Raw genomic sequence first — 20,159 nt, 5'->3', positions numbered from 1 at the left:
GTTTCAACACGTAAATTTGGGGAAACACATTTAGACTATAGAATGACCTGCTTCCCTTTACTTTTAAAATAACTTTTTAAAAATATAAACCATTCCTGTTATCTTATGCTTACAACTCTTCAACAACTTCTCTTTGTTTTTTTCTTAGAATAAAACCTTAACCCCTTTGCATAACCCACAGATCCACATGACATAGCTGCTTGATCCCCCTCTCACTTTCATCCTAATAAGGCTCAGCCTCACGGCCTGCCTCAGTTTTTGCACGCACACCCTTGTTGTACCTCCAGCCTGCATTGTGCCTCTCTCTGAACAGGATGCTCTTCATGTAGCTCTGTTATGGACACCATGTGCACATTCCTCAGCTCTCAGGACAGACCTCACTTTTCTCAGGGAGCCTCTTATCAGTCAACTACAGTGTGCCCACCACTCCGAGGGACTGTTATCTCACCACTCTCTTTCTATCACAATACTTATCAAACTGGAACATTGTCTTTCTTATTAAACATCTGTCTTTCTTATGGATGTAACAGCATTGTAAGAAGAGAGAAGTCATCTCTCTGTTTACAGCAATATTCCCAGTGCCTAAGACAGTGTGCATAGTGCCTGATGCATTTTAGGAGGTCAAAAATATTTTCTGATTTAATGAGCAAATGGTAAACAGATAGATATTGCCAGTCCCATGTTAGATTTCTAATGGCATACAGACCTAAGAATATACACAACCCATTGCTTAGGTCTAAATCCATTAGAAATCTAACATGGGGTTGGCATATCTATTTGTTTACCATTCACTCATTAAGTTAGAAATTAAATTAGAAAGAGTATAAAATGACGGAGTTCAAAATGCTATTTTTAAAAAGTCAAGTTGTGTCTATGTTCCCCCACTGTATTTACAGCACACTGTAGCAAAATGGAACTTCATATACCGTGCTAATCTGCCTGCCAAGTTCACACTACACTTACTTGCTTATGATCCCTTCACATCCCCTAAATTAGAAGATGTGTTATGAAAGAGATCACACCTTCCTTGATTTTTGTACCCTCCATAGAGTTGCTTGCACATAATAAATGTACAATAAATATTTAATTAGTTCTCACCTTTACCACGATTCAGACACACTGTCACTTGAAGTTTTTCTCTAAAATGACTTCATATTCAACCTTAATTGAGTCATCAATTGATGACCTTCATACATATATGAAACTATTAGTATGGAGCTCCAATCCATGTGACTGGTAACAGATTCTTCTAATGGATCTCCAAAAGAGAGAGCAGGATTATCAATTCATTCATTCATTCATTCTTTCTTTAACCTACCCACCCTCTGTGTTCTGGACAATAAGTGTGGCCTACATCACAATATAAAAGGCAGAGTAGGATCCCTCTTAGATCTTAGTCTAAAACCACATACAAGCAAGTATAAACAAAACCCATAATTCAAGTCACAAAGAGCTTTATGAAGATATCAATGGGGCTAATGATAAAGATTAAGACAGCCTAACTCATACATAGAACCTAAATTGGATGCCCACTTGGGAACAGAGAGAAGAAAAGTAGTTACCAGAGACTGGGGGACAGAAGGTTGCCTGGAAGGTGGGGAGAGATTGGTTAGTGGTACAAAGTTCCAAGTAGATTCAAATAAGTGCTAAAGCTCATGTTCTACTTGCACACTAGGTGACTGAGATTAACAAAGATGCATCTTATACTCTAAAGTAGGCAGAGGACAGATTTTGAACACTCTTACCACAAAGAAATGATGCATGTATGAGATCATGAGATTGTTAATTTTCCTAACTTGCTCATTATATAGTGTAAGTCATCACACTTAACCTCACAAATATGTATGATTATGTACATTAAAAAAAAATTAAAAAGAATGAGATGTGTAAGGGTCTCTCTGAGACAAAATTGAAGAGGAGACTTTGAAGATGAGACGGAAACATTCATGCATAAATCTAGAGGACAAGTGCCCTAGGCCAGGAGCAGCATGTGTGACAACCCTGAGGTGTGAAGATTCTGGCTGCATAAACAGAGCTTCAGAGACCCCGGCATCTGGCAGCACAGCTGAGAGAAGAAAATGGATGGTGATGCAAAGGGAAGCAGAACCTGTGTCCAGAGGACCTCATAGGTCATGGTAATAACTTTCTATTATACTCAGTGCAATGGAAATTCATTGAAGGTGTTTAAACAAAGGCATCACAGACTATTTTATTGTTTTAAAAGATTTTTCTGGCTGATATGTGGTGAATTACCAATTTTACAATAGTCTCTCTGCCACTTGTCAACATTGTATTGGCATAATAAAATCTTCTCTTGACTGATGGGACCTCCCTAATACTCTCAGAAATCTCCACTGAGGGTCCCTCGTTTATCTGGGTATCTGATTGCACTGTCCCACTCATCATAGCTTCTGCATGCACAGGGACACAGACACTGGGATATTGCTGAGTCTCTTGCCTTGACACTGGATATATAATGGATTTCCTCCAGAAGGACTTCATTCTTTTGAGAGGAGGTCATTCCTTTTGTGATTGCTTGCTTCATGTTTATTTTATTTTTGCTTTGTTTACCTAGGTTTGAGTTGTATAACTGTAAGGTCACATGTTAAAAGCCAGCAACTTCAGACACTATAACGTCTATCTCCCACTGTATTGCTCAGCCAGTTCTCCCAATCCTTATTGACAAAGACAATCGTGGGTCACTCTGCACACACAGACATATGCACATACACACTTGGGGCAATGGATTAAGGGAACCAAAAGTTTTGTAATTTTGTTTTCCTTTTTTCAAGGGCAAAACTAGAATAAAACCTTGAAGGTCACATAGCCACTCAATGGCTCAAATCGCCACTCTACAATAGCTCCTTCCTTCCTCTTGAAGAGCTATTTAAAGGACTCAATTCTCTGAATGTCCATCCTTCCTTCAGTGCAGAAAACACCAGCGCATAAAAAGCATCTATTCTCTGTGCTCTAAATAATATCCTAGGCAACCTGATTTGATGTGTCAACTAAGACAACAGAGAATTACCTAGAGTACCCTAAGCTACAAGTTAACATAGTTAAAAGAGGGATCCTTCTCTATATTCAAGGTTAAACTTCAGAATTCATGATAAAAACATGCTACTAGTTGGTCAATTCAGAGTACAATCTGCTTCATCTATTCCTCTCCCAGCTTTATTGATGCAACAAACATGTATATCACTAGGACAGTACTGACCTTAGAGGATAAAGATAATAATATTTATAACAGCTAATTTACATTGAGCAATTCAGACACTTAATCCTTCTAGTATAATATAATGATGAATTAATGATTCCCATTTGACAGAAGAGAAAAGCTGAGCTCCACAGTCTATATAATGTGCCAAGGTCACATTTTTACTATATGACAGACCTTGATTTGAAATCCTAGGTGTGTCCAATCCCAGGTACAAATTCTTAACCATATACAAATCAGTTTATTGCTTTAAGAAGCTCACGGGGGGAACGTCAATCATGAAATCTATTAATGTTCACTGTGCAACATGATGATCACAACGACTATCTGGCAGATGCTCAGACAAGACTCTCTGGGTGGGAAAAGAGTTGCAAGAGCCAGGGAAGGTATAGCTGAATACTTTGGTGCCAGTGTCACATGGAACTTTCAATATCCTGTTCTGGAGTTACATTGTCAGTACTTCAAACTGCTGTAGGCTTCTTAGGAAAAAAAAATGATTCAATATTTCAGCATAGCAGTTTTTCCATCTATCAAATGGGAATGATAACAACATGTATTATATCAGCTCCATGGGATGATTTAATGAGTTAAATCGTATCATGTGCTTAGACCAGTGTTTGGCAAATAGTAAGCATGCAATTAATGTCATTTTTTTAAATCTATGAAAACATAGAAGGTTATCAGTGTGGATTAAATGTTGGCAAAAATGGCTTTCTAAAATGAAGGGACACAAATGCCTATAAGGAAGAAAGTGACAGAGTCAAAATCTTGAGACATTCTATAGGTTGGAATTTTGGGGTTTCCATGTGTAGAGGAAGGTGGTATTATCACATGACAGGAGAGGGAGATAGTATCATAACATCAACAGCATAAGACCTTTGTATTAAAGAATTTGTACTTAGTGTTCTCATCAGTAAAATGGCAGAATTTGATGATATGATAGAGTGGCCCCTGGCAGCTCTATTAATAAACAAAATCAATAATTCCTGTACTCTATTATTGTAAAGTGGATGGAATGGACTTGTGAGTCTTTTTTTATCTACCTGGCCACTGGGCACTCTTACTAAAGAATCCTTAATCAGTTGATGTAAATAGTGGACTTAACATATAATATCATCAATTTTATTCATGATTGTATCCCTGTAAGAAGATAATCCTGACATTTTGGTAACTTTTTTAGTTTTGTAAAATTTCTGGTAACTGTTATGGTCTAGATATGAGGTGTCCCCCAAGAGCTAATATGTGAAACAATGCAAGATGGAGAGATGAAATGATTAGATTATGAGAGTTGTAACCTAATCAGTGGATTAGTCCACTGGCATGGATTAACTGGCTGGTAGCTGTATGCAAGTGGGGTGTGGCTGGAAGAAGTAGGTCACTGGGGCCTTGGCTTTGGGGTTTATATTTTGTTCCTGGTGAGTGTTTTCTGATTGTCATGTCCAGAGTTGCTTTCTTTTGCCATGCCCTTCCACTATAATGGTCCCAGACCTATAGAGTCAGCTGATCAAGAATTGAACTCTAAAACTGTGAGCAAAATAAACTTCCTCTCTTTTAAATTGTTCCTATCAGGTATTTGGTCACAGCAATGCAAAAGCTGACTAAAACAGTCACTAAGCTTTTCCTCACCAAAATGTTGTCAATTTTGACATGGTGTCTTTTTTAAACAAGTCTATGATAAAGCTATAAATACTCTTCAGAAATAATAATAGAGAGAAATGCTGGGGACATAAAATACTAATATTATTTAATGCCAAACAGTAATGTGTATCTAACAAATATGTACAGTGTGTTTGACATTTCTCCTGGCATCAATTTATTTTATTTAGGTTTTTTTTCCCACTTACGGTAGTGCAAGTACATTTAAACAGTAAATTTGCTTTACATTTAAAATGTTCAAACTCAACTTAAATTATATATATCTTGTTTTAATCCCATGTTGACTCTTTTATGAGAGATAGATCCAGCACCCCATATGTGTTCAAAAGATTGCTATCAGGGAAATCGTTTGTTTCCAGCACGTTCAAGTCCTGAAAAAAAAGAAAAAATAGGGATTGCCATTGTGCTGTAGATACTGCATTATGTTATTTATAAAGTGCTGCAGTGGAACAGAACAATGCCATCCATCAGTTTCCAATCAGCAATGAAGTTGGCAGAGGGAAGTGGGGTGTACAAGAATGCATTGGCACAGACCATTTAAACTGGAAGATTCTAGAGCTTGAACTTGGCAACAGTTTTTGAAATTAATTTATTTCTTATTTGCTGGAATGGGTTACCACTTTGAAACACACTCAAAAAGTTTCCAATTTCAGGACATTGAAGAGTCAAACAATACAAATGGCACTCTGTGTGATTTCTTTCCAACCACCCGCTTCCCCCAACCACATACCTGATAAAATGTCATTTCATTATCTGCCATGGTTACATTTTTTTGCTCATTCTCTATTTCTGTTTTTAAAATTGAATCCTCTCCAAATTCTTTTCCATTTTTAAACACCACCTGCTCTTCTTGTTAAAGTACCTTCAACACAGGTTCACGTTTCTTGAGGGTCCCATTAGTTTTGGAAGTGATGCATTCCTGCTTTTTCTTGCTTAGCTTGAAAGGCCAGAGTAGTACTGATTCTTTATTCAAATATATTAGCATTATGTGGACAAGTCCAAATGCCATGGGCCCCATTAATTCAATGTCATTCCAATCAAAAGCAAAATAGGATTTTTCATATACCTTGACAAACTGACTCTTAACTCCATATAGGAGCACAAAGCTCTGAGACCTGACAAACATTTGTGAGCAAAGAATAAGAAACAAACAGATTTTGCTCCACTAGAAATGAATGCTTTTAATTTTAGACCATGGTCATTAATATAATATTTTAGACTATAAAATGACAAATTGATTCATGGGAATTAATTAGGATCTCATAAACAAAAATGCACATATAAGTGAATTTGTTAAATGATAGAAGAGACTTTGAAAATACATTATCACAAAACAGTTCATGAAATGGCTTCTGGGCTGGAGATGTAGCTGAGTAGTAGAGAACTTACCTATTATGTGCATGGCCCTGGGTTCTATCTCCAGTACTAAAAAGAAAAAAGCTTTTCATATTAAATGACAATAATAATAATAGTAATAAAATCAGACTCAAATAGCTGTATGTGTGTATCTATACACATATGCATACATATACATACATATATATGTTATACATATTTATATTTCAAGGAGATTGAAACATATATAAAGCCAGGTGTAGTGGTACATGTAGAGGTACCACAGGAGCAGCTCAGGAGGCTGAGATAGGAAGATCTCAAGTTCAAAGTCAGGTACTAAGCACTACTCAGTGAGACCCATCTCTAAATAAAATACAAAATAGGCCGGGGGATGTGGTTCAGTGGTCTGGATTGAACCCAGAGTTCAATCCCCAGTATCAAGAAAGAAAGAAAGAGAGAGAGAGAGACAGAGAGAGAGAGAGAGAAAGAGAGAGAGAGAGAGAGAGAGAGATTGAGAGAGAAACTTGCATATAAAAACAAAAATAAAAGTATTTGTAGTCTTAAGATTTTATACAATTAAGAGTCATAAAAGAATGGATGAGTTAGTTTGGCCAGATCCAGATCAAAACTAAAACAAAGTTTAGCGACAAGGCACACACAAGGAAAAACATTGACACACATATCACAAGAAATTGGATTAAAATACGATTGTACAACTCTTGTACGTGATTAAAACACAGCCAGATAGTAAAATGAGTAAAGGATATAGATAGTCAACAGAAGAAGAAAGCATTTTTAATTACCATGATCCCATAAAAGGGATCACCACATACAAAATTTGTGAAAGTGATTACCTTTGGGGAAAAAAGGATAGAGGAGGCTATAATGCTTTACTTTAAAAAAAAATAGCATGAAGCAAATATAACAAAATGTTATTTATTAATTCTCGAGGATATGTAAAATACCTGTCATTAAAAATAAAACTGAATTGGAGGAAGTATATCATTTTTGCTTCTTACATAATTGAGGAGTTAATATTATATCTCTGTTATTGTATGTTTTGCCTCCCTGAACTAGATCTATGGTTATTTTTCACATTGCTTCTTGAATAAATTATACTTTAAAAATTTTAGAATATCTTAAATTTAAAATTTAAGAAGAAACTGATTGTGAAGTTTACACAGATAGAAGCTAGCAGGAAAAGAATTATGGTTTCAGAAAGAACTAGTATTCCATTGGTACCACAGGAAAAAAGAGGGGAAAGGCTCTCACTCTGAATTCATTCTCCCCTGCCAGTCAGCATGGAGTTATGGCTGAGGTATAGCTGAGCTATGGCTGAGATAGAAGATATTCTACCAACATGCATTTTCTTGCATAAGAATAGCATTACCTTGAAACACTCTGGCATCTGCCGTCCCATTGCTTTCTTTCCTACCTCTAAGGTGGAGTATATCTAGTAATATTTTCACATAAATTGACTTATTTCTTAAATGTATTTCTTAAACACCTTTGTAATCTAATGAAACAACCAGCTAAGATAAAGATAGTTTCGATAAAAAGTGTAGGAGTGGAAAATAACCTGCGTTGGGGCTTTTATTAATTAGGTTGGACTAGGTTTTGCTTAGAGGAGAAGATTGCTAAAATAATTCCAAAAGTCTAATTGGTTTTACATAAAATGTATCTTGCTCATGTCATATGCACAAAGCAGATGGGTGGAGGGCTTCCTTTCACCAAGGAATACAGTTGACAGAGGTTGCACTGTCTTGCAGCTGTGCCATCTGGAAGATGCAACCTTCTCAGTCTATTGGTCAGGTGGAGAACAAGTGTAAAAAAGCAGGCCTTTCACTGTCAAGGTTTTTTTTTTTTTTTTTTTTTTTTTTTTTTTTTTTTTTTTTGTCAAAGGAGGTCCAGAGCCCAGGGAATCTCTATGTCATGTGCCAGGCATGGGAGAAAATTGAATGTTGGGGACAGTTAGTGATGTCCACCTAGGTCTGGGTTGCCAAGGGCAGCTAGAGTGGACACCTAGGGTGAAGGTAAGGATAAAGTCAAATGATGGTTAAGAAGGCAAAGAAAACAAACGATCTCAATATCTGTATCTTTCGTAGAGACATTTTTATTTACATACAAAAATTAGGGGAAAAAACTGCTTGAAGTCCAATGTTTTTAGTGTAGAATTTCAGTGAAAAACAAGACATATATTTTCAGTATTTTTTTCCCTCAGAAAATTCAAGTCAGATGTCTTTTATTTTGCTGATGGATACAATTGACAAATAGATGCTAGATCTTTCATAATTTGATATGAAAAGATACAAAAATCAAAGAAAGATAACTCATTCTCGTTTTTTTCTCTTATTTTTATTGAATTCACTATAAGAAAATGAAAATTTGCTAAAGTGCCATACACACTTTGAAAGAGTTTTTACAATGATCTTTTGAGGAGATTATATTGTTTATCTTCAGTGATGGCTACAGTTTGCACAATTACATCTAAAATTAATCACATTAGGATGAGTCTTTTTACACATTTCATTTATTACACTATAGCTACCATAATATATTTGATTCACTTCTGGTTTAGCTAAATTGTGATCATGTATACTAGCAGTTCTCTATGGGAAGTTGCATACTAGGTATTTTTAAATCCAAGGCAATTTAACAGAGCTTGTCTGCTTCCTTTATATTTTGAAAAAAACTATTGGTAATTGCAAAAATAACATAATCTCTCCTCAAGCATAATATTTATCTATTGGCTCATAATTTGTTAAATTCAGTGGAGCAACTATAATGAGTTTATTCAATTTTGCATTCAGAATCAAGATTTTGGGAATAAGTAATCTTCTTACATTTCTGTTCATAACTAAAATCCAAAGCACTATTATCAATTTGTAAGATGGCAAAACCTCAAAGAAATTTCTGCAGTCAGCTAGATCTGTAGGCTTAATTTTGACAGCACAGATAATGTGATAAACTTATTCAGGAATATTTTTATTACACCTAATTTAGACACACTGCATTTATTTTCAAAATTTTCTCTGAAAAAAAAAGCATTTCTCAAAAGCATTCCATCTCCTTTCTCCTTTTTTAATGGAGAAAGAAAACTAAGTCAAATGGCAATTTTTGTTCCCTCAAACAAGAGCAGCAGGGCCTTTTAAGGACCTTCATTATTTTATGTGTGATTGTTCACAGCTCTCAAATTTATTGGTACAGCTGTCAACATGTATGTATAATTTGATAGCAATGTTCCAGCTTAACAAGTCCTCTTGGAATTATTTATTACTAAATTTCATTACTTCGTACAAATGTTCAGGCTGAATAAGCCCACAATTTCAGGTTTCACCACACTTAGACCAATCACAACATCATGAGATTGTAAGATTTCAGCTAACTCACTTTCTACAAGACCTATTTTGTCAAGGCTTTACATATAATTCAATGAAATGTCTGTTGATATGGCTACAGAAAATAGAAAAAATATTTTTAAATCACCAGCTGTTCCTGAGATATATTTGCAATCAATGAATGTTGAGAATCACTTGTACATTTTGGACTGCCTTTGTGTGGAAAGAATTATCAAATATTATTCCAAATTTACTCTGCAATGAACATGGTACATCTTCCCTCAAGAACATGTCTTCCAAGACTCAAATCTCTATAAACATGTCATGAAAAGAATTAATTTTAATAAATACTTTTCAAGCTGTATAAATTTCATACTTATGAATGTTTCAACATGGAATATCAAAATACTAATTTTTTTCTGAACTCAATAAATAGGAACAAAAAGTGTGGATGTCAGGTAGAGGTACAGAACCACTTAAAATCTCCATGGGGAATCGTAGGACAATATCTTAATTTTGAAAACAATGACAGCTAAGAGCAGGTTAACTTTACCCATTTGGAGTAAACTTATGAGTCCTATATTTATACCAACATTATTTTCATATTTATATTTTAATGCATTTGTCCTAATTTTTTATGAGTTTTTAGAGAATAAGGATCTTCCCTTTCTTATGTTTCATTTCCTTAGGGAAAAAAAGGGAAAATAAAACAAGTACTAAGTGGGAGGAAGTGTTCAATAAAAATTGAATAGATGAATGGAAGTTGAAAAAGCAATCACAGTCACAAGTTTGTGAAATTTTCTTATATTCTAAATTGATTTAAAATTATTTTATAATCCTAAAAAAGAAAAGATTAAATAAGTAGAACGAGAAAAAGAGCAAAATTATTTCTATAAACTTGAAAAGGATTTTTTATATTCTCCCTGATATGATTTAGTTGGAGATATATCTGCTAATATTTACTTGTCTACCTTACTAGGTAGCATTGAGAGGACACTGACATGAAATACATTCCCTGAGAGTCTACCTAAAGGGGACCTTATATTCTCTTTCAAACACATGCTAATTTGACAAGGCACTCTTGAATATGTCTTCAGAAATGTAAAATTTTCAGAGAGCTGTTTGCTGTGTGAATCTTTTTTTGGGGGGGAAGGCTTCATGGGAAAGATATATTTTAAGTTGTTCATTGAAGTACAGCCAGAGTGTGAATAGCAAAGGAGAACTTGACGTACAAAAACCAACTTCCAGGGGTGGATGTGAGCAGAGGCACTAGTGCCTGCCTAAAAAGAGCACAGTGTTCAGCACATGGTAATTCAGAGAGGTGTGGGGAGGTTTTCAAGACAGCCTGCAGAATGGAAAATCTTTGCCTGCTACTTTCTGACAGGGGAGTAATATCCAGAATATATAAAGAACTCAAAAAGTTAAACACACACACACACACACACACACACACACACACACACACACACATCTAATCAATAAGTGGATGCATGAACTAAACAGGTATTCCTCAAAAGAAGAAATGCAAATGATAAACAAATATATGAAAAAAATGTCCATCTTTAACAATTAAAGAAATGCAAAACAAAACTACACTGAGATTTCATCTCATCCCAGTTAGAATAGCAACCAAGAATATAAATAATAATTAATACTGTCCTGGATGTGGGGAAAAAGAAACACATATTGCTGGTGAGACTTCAAACGGATACAACTGCTGTGGAAATCATTGTGGAGATTCCTCAGAAGACTAGTCAACTAGATAGTTCACTTCTTGGAATTTATCCAAAAACGTGAAATCAGCATATTATAGTGATACATGCTTTCTGATATTTATACCAGTACAATACACAATAGCCAAATTATAGAACCACCCTAGTTGTCTGTCAACAGCTGAATGAACCAAGACAATGCAGTCTGTATACACTATGAAGTTCTATTCAGCCATTAAGAAGAATGAAATTATATAATCTGTTGGTAAATGGGTTGGACTATAGAATATCATACTAAGAAAAATAAAGCCAGACTCAGAAAGCCAAGAGTTGAATTTTTTCTCATATGCAGAAGCTAGAGAGAAAAAAGAGGAATTTTTTTTTTTTTTAAAAAGAGAGGGGGGATCACAGCAAAATAGAAGGAAGATCAGGAGAGGTAGGAAACCAAGGGGGAGGGAGGAGAGGAGGAAAGTGGAAAAACTGGGGAATAAAATTAACCAAATTAATTCAATACAGGTATGAATATATTATGATGATAATCGTATTAAGTTTTTAAATCCAATTCTATATATAATTATATATATAATTGTGTATACACACACACACACACACACACACACACATATATATATATATATATATATATATATATATATATATATATATATATATAATTTGTAGAGTAGAGGAAGGGGATCAGGGAGGGAAGAGGTTAGGAAAAGAGGAAGTACTAAGAAATGAAATAGAGCAAATGATGTTATGTTCATATATGAAGGTGTCACAAAGAATCTAGCTACTATGTATAATTATAATGCAATAATAAAATCTTTGTAAAATTTGGAAAATGAGATAATGAAAGATTATGACAAGAATGGACATGATAAATCTATAAATAGGTTTAAAATTTGTTTATGCAGTACTTCATAATTTATTCTCCTAACCAAAATTTAGTGAAGGATTATTGTGTCCACAAAGAGAAAGAATGAATAAAAGAATTTAAAAATACTACTTATTGACCTATTTTTATTCCAGGTCCAAAGTCTTATGTTTTGTATATATTATCTCAATAATTATGACAATTCTCTTTATAAAGCAAAACTACAGTAAAGAGAGATTATTTGTTTCTTTGTGATAGAGTTAGTTAAGTGGGCTTGAACTCTCTGTGTTTCTGTGCCTAAAACTTCTGGTCTTTTTATCCATGCCACCGCTCACACACATAGTGCTTCCCACAAATTCCTTCCAACTGAAGCATTCATCAACAAGTTCCTCTACACAAAGAGCTTATAACCTATTTTTTTTAAATAAAAAAGATAAAGAGATACATGATAGATTAGACAATTGAAAAACAGCACATCTGAGCAATGGCAAAATAAAGCAGCTTCATCAACATTTTATAAACAAATAAATCCTAAAATATGAAAGAAAAATGCAACACATTACTTCACCAACATATTTGTTCTAAAAATTCACACTATTACTTTTTTATTGAACCTAGTTGAAACCACTTTATTATTACTATTCATCCACAATGTTTATCTACACATGTAATTGTGTCATGCTGATGATATTAGAACTTATAGTTAAATATTACCGAGCAAATATTATAGTTAGGAAATTAATTTTAAAAATTTCTACATCAGAAGTAGGCTCAATAATCAGCTTCAAACAGGTACTATCCAGGGGCCTTACATGAGAAAAGCTGGTCAGTGCTAGGGATATGTCTAGATTCTTGAAATGACCTTAGAACCATCATTTATATTCACTATGGTTCTTCCATCTTTAAATTAAGTTTGAAAATATCTTCCACAGTTCCCTTCTTCTATGATAATGCTTCAAAGCCTAATGTATAAACGTTAATGTTCCACTGGTTCTGACTCCACAGTTTCCAAAGTGTAGGTAACTAGATTCAATGCTATGGGTCAGCAGAGACAGAGCCTACTTCAAAGGGCTCTGGAAGAGGCTTAGCAGGTACTTTCTGTGCTCACATTGAGGCATGCACTGCCAACCCCTAGCCAACACACTGCACATGGAGGGAATTCAATCCAATACCAAGGCTTTAGAAAGCATGGCAACAGCATTATTGACTGAACGAGTCCTTTTAAAAATTCTTAGGCAATTAAATCAGACACCCCATGATTTCAAAGTGAGCTTCGGAATTTTGTTTTCTCTTCTGTGATACTAGAGTAACACAGCTTCCTTTATAGGATTTTTTTCAATGATTAAATGAGATAAACTAATCAAAGAGTCTATGAACATTTAGCACAACCCCTCCACCCCAAATAACAATGATTCCTGGTATTGTTTGATTTGCCCTGTAAAACAGGGAAGAAAAAAGATATGTAAGGATTTAAAATGTCTTTTCTACTGTCACACAATGAAAAAACCCTGGAATAACTCCAAATGTATGCTTATAGTAGAAAAGAATCCATGATCTAAAGAAAAGCACATTTTAAAACTTAGAATTGGGGGGTCAGAGTTGCTGAGTGCAATTTCTTAAATTTACAATTAACTAAAAGTAGCTTAGTTGTAAGCCCAGGGATCTCCACAGCAGCCCCAATTTGATTTGGTCAGCTATGATTCACTGCTTAGACTTTACAACAAACCTTCAAATGGCAAAATTCACTGGAATAATGAAGGTTTAACTGGAGGCAAAAGTATACAATTCACAAAATGTATTTAATTAGCCCTCAGGCCACTCACTGATTTAATATACAATTTCTAAAATGAATTGTGGAATTCTATAACATAAAATTTACTAAAAATGATATCAGTGTTTTAAGACAAAACAGTTCTCACTTTCTTATAGGGTATATTCTAATGAAAGAATATTCTTACTTCTTGCCATTTAGCCTGACTCTCTTTAAATTTTCATTTTCCTTACATGCTTTCAAGCTTGTTTTTTTATTAATTATACAAATCATGAGCATTAAAAGGCAATATAATAGTTTCAAAAAGTAGATTCAGTGACTATCTGAATATTTAATTAACTTCTCTAAATTTTTAATCATTTGAGCCCAGGTTCTTCTCTTGAAGCTTAACTTGATAACAAACCTACCAACTGGTATAACTAATTGGTACAGAATCAGTCAATAATTTATAAGGAAAGGAAAAAAACACATTGGATTTCATGAAGGTATAAGACCACCAGCCAGTTATTTCTGAGAGGTAACAGCAAAAACAACCTTGGCTCTACAAATCCAATGCACAGTAGTGACATCCACTGGCTGTCCCTTAATATTGTGTAGATTCCTTGGGATTTAGTGTAAGTCTTGTAAAAAAGAATCTGTATGCCCTACATATTTATGCCTTTGCTTCATGTCAACTGTAGTTGCATTCACCTATACATTCACTGCATTTAGTGCTTCGTGTGTCTCATACTTAAACCTTGAAATTCAATAACAGATGAGAAATATTCTGTGTTTTCAGAGTTAGAGGGACTCCAATAAACCTCATCATTATGAGACTGAAAGGAAACAAACTAAATATAGTGAGAGGGGGAAGCATCTTTACTGGTTGTTTAATCAATAAAAAAAAATCAATATTGTCATTTTACACTACCAGAAATTTGGTGCATTGCTCTGTTAGTATGATTTTGAAAATAGTGAAGTATTTAGAAAAGATGTGCCATGGGCATAACTTGTCAGGTGCACTAAGGCAGTAATTTCCAAAGTTTAGTAGGTGTTAGAATCTTCTGGAATGCTTACTACAAATGCAGATATCTGAGTCCCTTTGCATAACTGTAGAAGAATCTTCAAGAGACAATTTTGGTGCATTTGGTATATTTCCACATTTTGAGGAACACAGCACTGATAGGCCCTATTATCTTTAGTGTTCCAATACTGAAATCTCATGCACAATGCAGGTTGTATGCTGTTTTGAATTCCTTATTACTGACAACCTAGAGAACAGGTTCAAGTTTATCAGGGGGACAAACTCTTCAGAAATACTGTATTTTGTACTATGCCACTTACTAATATTTCATCATCTAATCAATTAAAACTTACAAAAATATTTCCACAGATTTTCCAGGCAGTGCATAGAAAACAGGAATAGTTTATGATTGCTTATAAGTAAAAATCAGGTGCACTCCAAATATGAGATTAAATAGATGGGGGGTAACTAGTATGAATTGTTCAACGACAGTACAGAATGTATTTTCACTGTATATTTTAATATGTTAGCAATATCACATCATCTGCTGGTGATGAAACTACAGCTGATGTTTTTCCTAATGTTGCCTAATTTTTCTGTAATGAAGATGTACTATGTATGTGATTTGTTTTAAGGAAGCATATCCTACAAGTTTTGGGGAAAATTGTGGGTGTCAGGGAGGACTCAATGCTGCATTCAGCATTCTTGCAATATTTAACCAATCATCATCATCATCATCATCACCATCATCATCCCTCTAAATCACACAACAAAGCTCTCAATTAACCAGAAACTTCATGGATGATTTGAGTTATTGCACAATGAATTTGGGTACTTACTCGGAAGCTATGATTTAATAACCTTTAAGTTAATAATTGTGACATGGAGTAAGGACAATTCTGAAAAGCACTGAGGAGGTAAGAGACACAAGGGCAAGAAAGCACAAAGGCTAAGCTATTTTCTATGAGAAACCAAGGAAAAGGTATTAAAGGGATGGAGCTATAAGATGACAAGAACTGAAGAGACAGCACCTAGAACTTAGAGTGGAAGAAAACAATTTTTTTTTAATTTTCTAAAGGGACTAAAAATTAACCAAGTAGATTGCAATTCCAGATAAGCAACTCCCTCCTCCTATAGAAAAGTGTTAAAAATTACAATGTGCAGCAAGAAGAAGGTAATATTCTTTCTGAAAACATGTTCAAATAACCCCCAGCTTCCCCAGTACCTGTGTAGGATGTATGTGCATCTAGGGTAATGGTGCTTGCTGGAAGACGACTGGGGAGTTTGATGCTAACGCCAATTTGTAATTTTCACCAAGCCTCCCAGGTGAAAAGCTGGGAAAATTCTGGCTTCAGAAGTTAAAAATAGGCCTCTTTGCAAAAAAAAATTTTAGGCTCCTTTGGGTTACCAAGACCACAGACTAGGGAGAGAGTCTAAATTTAGATTCTTTTCCTTAAGGAATAGGCAGGCACCTGACAAGATGCATGTTCATCATCCATAGAGAATTAATGGAAACTAATGAATCTCCATATTTTGGCAGAAAAATAACATGCTCAGGCTCAAACTCTGGATTGTTAGGATGAGACAGCAATATACAAATGTGCATTTTATCCAAAAAGATTGCCAGGTCACATTAAGAGCCTACTAACTAATGTGGTCAAATTTTGAAAAGTAGGGAGAGAAAATAAACAATTTAAATAATTTCATCCTGTATAGGCAAGTTTGTCTTTCTTCCTAAAATGAAAGGTTGTTTGTTTGTTTTTTTCTAATTAAAAACAGCATGCCCATTCATAGGAAAGCTACATGGAATGAAAAGATAAACCAATTTATAAAGTCACCTCCAAAACCCACTAATTTTATGTGATAGGGAGAGCCAGGCCAACTACTTCTATCATTTTGTTCAGATTTTTGTAGCATGGACACACACAAACATACAAGCTGGCCTTGAACTTAAAATCCTCCTGAATCAATCTCTCAAGGCAAAGAGCTTTTACATGCACACACACACACACACACACACACACACACGCACGCACATACACACTTTTTCTCGTTGTAGTAGAAATTTTTCCTAATAAGTGTAAGCAGATAGATGATAAATTCATTATGATCCCTATTAATAAGTATTTGGTTTGAAAAATTTCACTATTATAAATGGCATTATGGGAAACATCTACTCTTACTCAGTCTCAATCCATGATCCACAAAGCTTTAGAAGGGATCTTATAGGAATAGAAATCTTATTTTATCTTTTTCATTTGTTTGTTTAAAGGCCATTCATGGAATTCCATTACCATTAGAATTAGGCTCACACTCCTTTCCATGGCCTAAAAGATTAGAATGTTTCCTGTATCTTCACTACCCTCTTTACCCACCATGCCCATTGATGCTGATCTTTATTTTTTCCTCAAATGTGACATGTTATTTTTTGCCTCGGGGCTTTTTATACATGCTCTTTCCACTGCTTCGAAAGCTCTTTGACTTCGGGATTGATTCAGTAGGATTTTAAGTTCAAGGCCAGCTTCAGCAATTTAGCTGGGCCCTGTCCCCCCAAAAAAGAACTGGGGATATAGCTCAATGATAAAGTATTCCTGGGGTCAGTCCCCAGTACCATAAAAAAAGCAAACTCTTCACCCAGAGCTGTCTTTAATTTCTCAGTGTTCATCTTTCCATCTTTCTCCTCAGGTTCAACCTTCTACCTGTTATTGGGCTCTTTGTTTCTGTCTCCATTCTTCATCTTTATGCCCCAGTTCTAACTTCCTGTGTAAAACAAGGTCTCAAGTCTTAACTATTCCCTTCAGCATCTGCCGTAAGAAGTTCTAAATAAAAACAATTCTTGCTCTAAGAATTCTCATGACATGCTAAAATCAATTTTTCACCTACATGAATGAATATCCATTCTCCTAGTCTTCTAGACCCTAAAGGTACTAACTGTTTTCTATACCTCCCTTGCTGCCTCCCCATGCCTCTCATCCAGTGGCATGTGATATCACTGACAACTTCTCCTACACAAAACATCTCTCCATGCCCAGACTCTGGAGCAGACTCTTCTGGTGATTGCCAAGAATATTCAATAGCTCTCTGCTGGGTTCTACTCCTGTGATTTCCTTCTCCACCTTACTCATCAGTCCATGGTTACCCTTCTCACTCCAGATCATCAGATTCCTTCTAAGATATAATAAATTTACACATTCATTAATAGTTTTGAGAATTTCTGATGTGCAGGGCAGAGATAAAAATTTAAATAAAGCCCCCCCATGATTTCAAGCAGGTGAAGTGTGCAGGCCAAAATACTGAAGTGCCTGGCTATGGCCTTACTTAACTGGAGTATCAACTGCTTTGCCTAACATTGGAACTCCCCTTAATGCAGCAGGAGCTTGCTTGTGTTCTATTTGCCATGACTTTCCTTTCTGTTATACTGTTCCACACACTTCAGTTACAATGAAGTTATCATTTGCTTAAAAACTCTTAAATTCAATCTCTGTCCTTTCCATGCTGGATGGCACTGCTCCCTCCTTTTGATGACGCTGCACACTCCTGTCTCCAGTGCTTTGTAAATCTAACTCCTGCAACCTTCCAGAAAGCCACTTCCCTCCTCCCATCTTTCAGCAAGTGTAACCAATGTCCCTCTCACTTTGTGTTTATAGTAGAACACTTACCCAGCCCACCTTCTAGGTTTTGGGTTATTATGCATGAGTATTTTAAGTAAAATGCAAATTTAGTTAAAACCAAGACCAATTTACCAAGCTCCAAACTTGCAGAGGTTTCTTGAGGAACTCTGAACCTGGGCAGAGTGAGTCCCTGTGTAAGATTCTAGAGGCAATTTTGCTCTTCTATTGGGGAAGTTGATAAGAGAGAAAAAATGGGATGTATTAAACAAATTCCCAGTACCTTCTTCCTGATACACTAGTCAAAATAATTTTTAGTGCAAAAGAGTTTTATCCCCCCAAAAAGGAAGTTGTGCTCTGCCCCATCACTTCCATTTCAAAGCAGTAGGTCATAAACCTGAATAGTAGCACTTACAATACTTAAGGTGTATCTTGTGGTAAGGGGAGTGAGTGGATCCTTAGACCAAAAAAGAAAAGGAAAACTTTCAAACTCCTCACAGTGATGCCGTTTGAGCTTTTTTATAGCAGGAAGATGTTAGCTCTTTCTCTCAGCATCTATCTGTAGGTCCTCAGCTAACAGAAAAGGGGTTAGGCTTCCAGTTCAAGGAAGCAGATGGTCTCCTCTTCCCCACTTTAAAAAAAGGTAGGAGGCTGAGACAGGAGGATTATGAGCTCAAAGTCAGCCTCAGCAAAGTGAGGTGCTTAGCAACTCAGTGAGAACTTGTCTCTAAATAAAATACAAAATAGAGCCCAGCCCTGGCCAAGGGAAGTTTTTGCAGGGGTAGAACTGCTCTCTATCTGGCCTGCATGATTCTGTAGCTGTCAGCATCTTGAGGCATTAAGTACTTAGGAAGTGGGGCTACTGTGATTGGAGAGCTGAATTTTTATTTTTATTATTTTCTAATGATTTGAAGTAGCCCCAGATGGCCAGTGATTACTTTGTGGGCAGGGCAGTAGTTAAAGCATCTTCACTGTCTTTCTTCTCTGCCTTCCCATCTAGAGAGGGAGCTGGTGAGGGGAAGGGCTGGTGAGGGGAAGGTGACTTTCTACTTCTCCTTTTAAAGACTCTTCATCTCTAAAGATTGCTTTGTCACTTTGAACAGCTGCTGCAACTTCCTTTATGGGGGAATAAAACTGTTTGTGCTAAAGATCAATGACTAGTGTGTCAGTAAGAAGGTGCTGGGAATTTGTTTAATACATCCCATATTTTCTCTCTTATCAACTTCCCCAATAGAAGAGCAGAACTGCCTCTAGATAGATATCTCTAGAAACCCTATTTGCATATTAAAATACTTGACCTCTGTTAGAGGAAGTTGGCCCTTGTACACTAGTGATCTCCTTTGGTGAGAGACCCCAGTCCTAGCTTAGCACTTATCCTTGAGAATGTTTTGGTTTAGAGGTAGAAGGTTCAGTATCAGCTGTGTTATCAGACAGAGGGACAGAATACACCTAGGGAGCCCAGTTAGAACTCTACCCTCCTAGGTTGGGCTGGCTCTGCCTTCCAGCTGCCTTCTGCTGACCACACCCCAGGCATCAGAGAGCCAATCAGGACTGTGAATCTTTCCTCAACCTTTCAGTTTCTAAGTAAATGCAAACAATTTTATGTGGTTTAATCCACAGCAGAATTTCTGCTATGGTAGGT

At 35.7% G+C, this 20,159-nt stretch overlaps 1 pseudogene; it reads right to left on the bottom strand.

Annotated features, from left to right (window-relative positions):
- Positions 1 to 20,159, bottom strand: part of LOC143641000 (RNA-binding motif, single-stranded-interacting protein 1-like) — a 158,017-nt pseudogene that overhangs the window by 137,425 nt on the left and 433 nt on the right.

Source organism: Callospermophilus lateralis, unplaced genomic scaffold (genome assembly GCF_048772815.1).
Source record: "Callospermophilus lateralis isolate mCalLat2 unplaced genomic scaffold, mCalLat2.hap1 Scaffold_82, whole genome shotgun sequence".
Taxonomy (NCBI): Eukaryota; Metazoa; Chordata; class Mammalia; order Rodentia; family Sciuridae; genus Callospermophilus; species Callospermophilus lateralis.
The sequence above is the reverse complement of the archived record's forward strand: the minus strand, read 5'-3'. Positions and strand labels throughout refer to the sequence as shown.